This window comes from Lolium rigidum, chromosome 5 (assembly GCF_022539505.1).
Source record: "Lolium rigidum isolate FL_2022 chromosome 5, APGP_CSIRO_Lrig_0.1, whole genome shotgun sequence".
NCBI classification, from domain to species: Eukaryota; Viridiplantae; Streptophyta; class Magnoliopsida; order Poales; family Poaceae; genus Lolium; species Lolium rigidum.
In genome coordinates, this window is record NC_061512.1 from 144,783,449 (window position 1) to 144,791,752 (window position 8,304).

The window sequence follows — 8,304 nt, forward strand, 5'->3', positions numbered from 1 at the left end:
CCTTATCTTTATTTTATTGCATTGTTGTGCCAAGAAAAGTCTTTGATAGTAAAGCCAATACTAGATTTGGATTACTGCGCAGGAACAGATTTCTTGCTGTCACGAATTTGGGCAGTAGTCCCTGTAGAAAAATCAAAAAAATCTGCCAATTTACGTGCGTGATCCTCAGATATGTATGCAACTTTCATTCAATTTGGGCATTTTCATCTGAGCAAGTCTGGTGCCACTTTAAAATTCGTCTTTACGAACTGTTCTGTTTTGACAGATTCTGCCTTTTATTTCGCATTGCCTCGTTTTGCTATGTTAGATGGATTTCTTTGTTCCATTAACTTTCAGTAGCTTTGTGCAATGTCCAGAAGTGTTAAGAATGATTATGTCACCTCTGAATATATGAATTATGCACTGACCCTCTAATGAGTTTGCTTCGAGTTTGGTGTGGAGGAAGTTTTCAAGGGTCAAGACAGGAGGATGATACAATATGATCAAGAAGAGTGAAAAGTCAAAGCTTGGGGATGCCCCCGTGGTTCATCCCTGCATATTTTAAGAAGACTCAAGCGTCTAAGCTTGGGGATGCCCAAGGCATCCCTTCTTCATCGACAACTTATCAGGTTCCTCTAGTGAAACTATATTTTTATTCCGTCACATCTTATGTGCTTTACTTGGAGCGTCTGTTTGTTTTTATTTTTGTTTTTGTTTGAATAAAATCGGATCCTAGCATTCTTTGTTTGGGAGAGAGACACGCTCCGCTGTTTCGTATGAACACATATGTTCTTAGCTTTATTCTTAATGTTCATTGCGAAATTTGAACTATTTCATTCATTGTTCTATGGTTGGAAACGGAAAATGCCGCATGTGGTAAATGGTTTAATGTCTTGAATAATGTGATACTTGGCAATTGTTGTGCTCATATAGATCTTGTTTAAGCTCTTGCATTATGTACCTTGTACTCATTAATGAATAACTACATAGAGCTTGTTAAAATTCTGTTTGCATGATTGATCTCTAGAGTCTAGATATTTTCTGGTTGAGGTGTTTGAACAACAAGGAGACAATATAAAGTCTTATAATAGTTACAATATGTTCATATGTGAGCTTTGCTGCACCTTTTATACTTGAGTTTGCTTCAAACCACCTTGCTAGCCTAGCCTTGTATTGAGAGGAATTCTTCTCGTGCATCCAAATCCTTGAGCCAATAACCATGCCATTTGTGTCCACCATACCTACCTACCACATGGTATTTCTCCGCCATTCCAAAGTACATTACTTGAGTGCTACCTTTAAAATTTCTATTCTTTACCTTTGCAATATATAGCTCATGGGATAAAATAGCTTAAAAACTATCGTGGTGAAGAATATGTACTTATGTGTCTTATTTCTTAATAAGTTGCTTGTTGAGCGGTAACCATGTTTTCTGGGGACGCCATCAACTCTTTTACCTTTGTTGAATATCATGTGAGTTGCTATGCATGTTCATCTTGTCTGAAGTAAGGGCGGTTTTCACAATCAAATGGTTTGAGTATGCATACTGTTAGAGAAGAACATTGGGCCGCTAACTAAAGCCATGATTCAAGGTGGAAGTTTCAGTGTGGACAACTAATCCTCAATATCTTATGAGAATATTAATTGTTGTTCAAATGCTTATGCATTAAAGAGGAGTCCATTATCTGTTGTCTATGTTGTCCCGGTATGGATGTCTAAGTTGAGAATAATCAAAAGCGAGAAATCCAATGCGAGCTTTCTCCTTAGACCTTTGTACAAAGCGGCATAGAGGTACCCCTTTGTGACACTTGGTTGAAACATATGCTATGCAATGATAATCCGTGTTAACCCAAGCTAATTAGGACAAGGTGCGAGCACTATTAGTATACTATGCATGAGGCTTGCAACTTATAAGATGTCTTATACATAACTCATATGCTTTATTACTACCGTTGACAAAATTGTTTCTTGTTTTCAGAATGAAAATCTCTAGCACAAATATAGTAATCAATGCTTCCCTCTGCGAAGGGCATATCTTTTACTTTATTGTTGAGTCAGTTTGCCTATTCTTTCTATCTTAGAAGCAAACACTTGTATCAACTGTGTGCATTGAATCTTACATGTTTACTTATTGCACTTGTTATATTGCTTTGTGTTGACAATTATCCATGAGATAAATATGTTGAAGTTGAAAGCAACCGCTGAAACTTATATCTCCTTTGTGTTGCTTCAATGCCTTTACTTTGAATTTATTGCCTTATGAGTAACTCTTATGCAAGTCTTATTGATGCTTGTCTTGAAAGTATTATTCATGAAAAGTCTTTGCTATATGATTCATTAGTTTACTCATTATCTTCATCATTGCTTCGAATCGCTGCATTCATCTCATATGCTTTACAATAGTATGATCAAGATTATGATAGCATGTCACTTCGTAAATTATCTTTGTTATCGTTTACCTACTCGAGGGCGAGTAGGAACTAAGCTTGGGGATGCTTGATACGTCCCAAACGTATCTATAATTTCTTATGTTCCATGCTACTTTTATGATGATACTCACATGTTTTATACACATTATATGTCATATTTATGCATTTTCCAGGCACTAACCTATTGACGAGATGCCGAAGAGCCAGCTTGTCGTTTTTCGCTGTTTTTGGTTTCGTAAATCCTAGTAAGGAAATATTCTCGGAATTGGACGAAATCAACGCCCAGGGTCCTATTTTTGCACGAAGCTTCCAGAAGACCGGAGGACTTACGAAGTGGGGCCACGAGGTGGCCAGACAACAGGGCGGCGCGGCCCAAGCCCTGGCCGGGCCAGCCTGTTGTGTGGGGCCCCCTGGCGCCTCTTGACCTGCCCTTCCGCCTACTTAAAGCCTCCGTCGCGAAACCCCCGGCACCGAGAGCCACGATACGGAAAACCTTCCGCAGACGCCGCCGCCGCCAATCCCATCTCGGGGATTCAGAGATCGCCTCCGGCACCCCGCCGGAGAGGGGAATCATCTCCCGGAGGTCTCTTCATCGCCATGATCGCCTCCGGATCGAGGTGTGAGTAGTTCACCCCTGGACTATGGGCCCATAGCAGTAGCTAGATGGTTGTCTTCTCCCCATTGTGCTATCATGTTAGATCTTGTGAGCTGCCTATCATGATCAAGATCATCTATTTGTAATCCTTCATGTTGTGTTTGTTGGGATCCGATGAATATTGAATACTATGTCAAGTTGATTATCAATCTATCATATATGTTATTTATGTTCTTGCATGCTCTCCGTTGCTAGTAGAGGCTCTAGCCAAGTTGATACTTGTGACTCCAAGAGGGGGTATTTATGCTCGATAGTGGGTTCATGCCTCCATTAAATCTGGGACAGTGACAGAAAGTTCTAAGGTTGTGGATGTGCTGTTGCCACTAGGGATAAAACATCGATGCTTTGTCTAAGGATATTTGTGTTGATTACATTACGCACCATACTTAATGCAATTGTCTCGTTGTTTACAACTTAATACCGGAGGGGTTCGGATGATAACTCTGAAGGTGGACTTTTTAGGCATAGATGCATGCTGGATAGCGGTCTATGTACTTTGTCGTAATGCCCTGATTAAATCTCATGGTACTCATCATGATATATGTATGTGCATTGTTATGCCTTCTTTATTTGTCAATTGCCCAACTGTAATTTGTTCACCCAACATCTGCTATCTTATGGGAGAGACACCGCTAGTGAACTGTGGACCCCGGTCCTATTCTTTACATCTGAAATACAATCTGCCGCAATTGTTCTTCACTGTTCTTCGCAAACAACCATCATCATCCACACTATACATCTAATCCTTTGTTTACAGCAAGCCGGGTGAGATTGACAACCTCGCTGTTACGTTGGGGCAAAGTTCTATGATTGTGTTGTGCAGGTTCCACGTTGGCGCCGGAATCCTTGGTGTTGCGCCGCACTACACTCCGCCGCCATCAACCTTCAACGTGCTTCTTGGCTCCTACTGGTTCGATAAACCTTGGTTTCTTTCTGAGGGAAAACTTGCTACTGTACGCATCACACCTTCTTCTTGGGGTTCCCAACGGACGTGTGTTAATTGCACGCATCAGAGGCACGAGGGCCCCACACCATAGGGCGGCGCGGGCCCCACCCAGGCCACGCGGCCCTGTGGTGTCGGCGCCTCGTCGCCCCACTTCGTAACCCCTTCGGTCTTCTGGAAGCTCCGTGGAAAAATAAGACCCTGGGCGTTGATTTCGTCCAATTCCGAGAATCTTTCCTTTGTAGGATTTCTGAAACCAAAAACAGCAGAAAACAGCAACTGGATCTTCGGCATCTCGTCAATAGGTTAGTGCCGGAAAATGCATAATAACGACATAAAGTGTGTATAAAACATGTGAGTATCATCATAAAAGTAGCATGGAACATAAGAAATTATAGATACGTTTGAGACGTATCAAGCATTCCCAAGTTTAGTTCCTACTCGCCCTCGAGTAGGTAAACGATAACAAGGATAATTTCTGAAGTGACATGCTATCATAATCTTGATCAATACTATTGTAAAGCATATGAGATGAATGAAGTGATTCGAAGCAATGGTAAAGATAATGACTTAAACAACTGAATCATATAACAAAGAATTTTCATGAATAGTACTTTCAAGACAAGCATCAATAAGACTTGCATAAGAGTTAACTCATAAAGCAATAAATTCTTAGTAGAGAGTTTTGAAGCAACACAAAGGAAGATATAAGTTTCAACGGTTGCTTTCAACTTCAACATGTTTATCTCATGGATAATTGTCAACACAAAGTAATATGATGAATGAAAATAAGCAAGTATGTAGGAATTAATGCACACAGTTGACACAAGTGTTTGCTTCTAAGATAGAAAGAAGTAGGTAAACTGACTCAACATAAAGTAAAAGAAAGGCCCTTCGCAGAGGGAAGCATGGATTACTATTTTTGTGCTAGAGCTTTTCATTTTGAAAACATAGAAACAATTTTGTCAACGGTAGTAATAAATCATATGTGTTATGCATAAGACATCTTATAAGTTGCAAGCCTCATGCATAGAATACTAATAGTGCTCGCACCTTGTCCTAATTAGCTTGGATTTACATGGATTATCATTGCATAACATATGTTTCAACCAACTGTCACAAAGGGGTACCTCTATGTCGCCTGTACAAAGGTCCAAGGAGATAGATCGCATTTGATTTCTCGTTTTTGATAGATCTCAACTTAGGACATCCATACCGGGACAACATAGACAACAGATAATGGACTCCTCTTTAATGCATAAGCATTCAACAACAGATAATATTCTCATAAAGATTGAGGATTGATGTCCAAACTGAAACTTCCACCATGATTCATGGTTTTAGTTAGCGGCCCAATGTCCTTCTCTAACAATATGCATACTCAAACCATTTGATCATGATAAATCACCCTTACTTCAGACAAGACGAACATGCATAGCAACTCACATGATATTCAACAAAGTTGTAATAGTTGGTGGCGTCCCCAGAAACATGGTTACTGCTCAACAAGCAACTCATAAGAAATAAGATACATAAGCTACATATTCTTCACCACAATAGTTTTAAGGCTATTTTCCCATGAGCTATATATTGCAAAGACAAAGAATAGAATTTTAAAGGTACAACTCAAGTAATTTACTTTGTAATGGCAGAGAAATACCATGTAGTAGGTAGGTATGGTGAACACAAATGACATAGTTTTTGGCTCAAGCATTTGGATGCACGAGAAGTAATCCCTCTCAATACAAGGCTTAGGCTAGCAAGGTTGTTTGAAGCAAATTCAAGTATAAACCGGTACAGCAAAACTTACATAAGAACATATTGCAAGCATAATAAGACTCTACACTGTCTTCCTTGTTGTTCAAACACCTCACCAGAAAATATCTAGACTCTAGAGAGACCAATCATGCAAACCAAATTTTAACAAGCTCTATGTAGTTCTTCATTAATAGGTGCAAAGTACATGATGCAAGAGCTCAAACATGATCTATATGAGCACAACAATTGCCAAGTATCAAATTATTCAAGACATTATACCAATTACCACATGAAGCATTTTCTCGTTTCCAACCATAATAATGATGAACGAAGCAGTTTCAACCTTCGCCATGAACATTAAAAGTAAAGCTAAGAACACCATGTGTTCATATGCAACAACGTGAGCGTGTCTCTCTCCCACACAAAGAATGCTAGGATCCGATTTTATTCCAAAACAAAAAAAAAACAGACGCTCCAAGTAAAGCACATAAGATGTGACGGAATAAAAATATAGTTTCACTAGAGGTGACCCGATAAGTTGTCGATGAAGAAGGGATGCCTTGGGCATCCCCAAGCTTAGATGCTTGAGTCTTCTTAAAATATGCAGGGATGAACCACGGGGGCATCCCCAAGCTTAGACTTTTCACTCTTCTTGATCATATTGTATCATCCTCCTCTCTTGACCCTTGAAAACTTCCTCCACACCAAACTCAAAGCAAACTCATTAGAGGGTTAGTGCATAATCAAAAATTCACATATTCAGAGGTGATATAATTATTCTTAACACTTCTGGACGTTGCACAAAGCTACTGAAAGTTAATGGAACAAAGAGATACATCAAACATAGCAAAATAGGCAATGCGAAATAAAAGGCAGAATTTGTCAAAACAGAACAGTCCGTAAAGATGAATTTTTATGGGGCACTTAACTTGCTCAGATGAAAAAGCTCAAATCGAATGAAAGTGCGTACATATCTGAGGATCACGCACGTAAATTTGCATAATTTTCTGAGTTACCTACAGACGGGGCTGCTCAATTTCGTGACAGTAAGAAATCTGTTTCTGCGCAGTAATCCAAATCTAGTATCAACCCTACTATCAAAGACTTTACTTGACACAACAATGCAATAAAATAAAGATAAGGAGAGGTTGCTACAGTAGTAACAACTTCCAAGACTCAAATATAAAATAAAAGTGCAGAAGTAAAATAATGGGTTATCTCCCATAAGCGCTTTTCTTTAACGTCTTTCAGCTAGACGCAAAAAGTGTGAATCAAGTATTATCAAGAGATGAAGGATCAACATCATAATTTATTCTAATAATAGAATCATAAGGTAACTTCATTCTCTTTCTAGGGAAGTGTGCCATACCTTTCTTGAGAGGAAATTGGTACTTAATATTACCTTCCTTCATATCAATAATAGCACCAACAGTTCGAAGAAAAGGTCTTCCCAATATAATAGGACAAGATGCATTGCATTCAATATCCAAGACAACAAAATCAACGGGGACAAGGTTATTGTTAACCGTAATGCGAACATTATCAATCCTCCCCAAAGGTTTCTTTATAGCATTATCAGCAAGATTAACATCCAAATAACAATTTTTCAATGGTGGCAAGTCAAGCATATCATAGATTTTCTTAGGCATAACAGAAATACTTGCACCAAGATCACATAAAGCGTTGCAATCAAAATCATTGACCTTCATCTTAATGATGGACTCCCAACCATCTTCTAACTTCCTAGAAATAGAAGTTTCAAGTTTTAGTTTCTCCTCTCTAGCTTTTATGAGAGCATTTGTAATATGTTTTGTAAAGGCCAAATTTATAGCACTAGCATTGGGACTTCTAGCAAGTTTTTGTAAGAACTTTATAAATTCAGAGATGTGACAATCATCAAAATCTAAACCATTATGATCTACAGCAATGGGATCATTGAAAAATTTCAGCAGTTTTATCACAAGCAGTTTCAGCAGTTTTAGCAGTTTCAGGCAATTTTGCACGCTTTGCACTAGGAGTAGAAACATTGCCATCACCAATTATTTTACCATTGATAGTAGGAGGTTTAGCAACATGTGAAGCATCAACATTACTAGTGGTGGTAATAGTCCAAACTTTAGCTACATTATTCTCTTTAGCTAGTTTTTCTTCTCTTTCCCACCTAGCATGCAATTCAGCCATCAATCTAATATTCTCATTAATTCGAACTTGGATGGCGTTTGCTGTAGCAAATGACTTAGTATCTTTATCTTCTTTAGGCATAACTTTCAATTTTAAAAGATCAACATCAGAGGCAAGACTATCAACCTTAGAAACAAGAACATCAATTTTATCAAGCTTTTCTTCAACAGATTTGTTAAAAGCAGTTTGTGTACTAATAAATTCTTTAAGCATGGATTCAAGACCAGGGGGTACACTACTATTATTGTTGTAAGAATTCCCATAAGAATTACCATAACCATTACCATTATTAGAAGGATATGGCCTATAGTTGTTACCAGAATTATTCCTATAAGCGTTGTTGTTGAAATTATTACTTT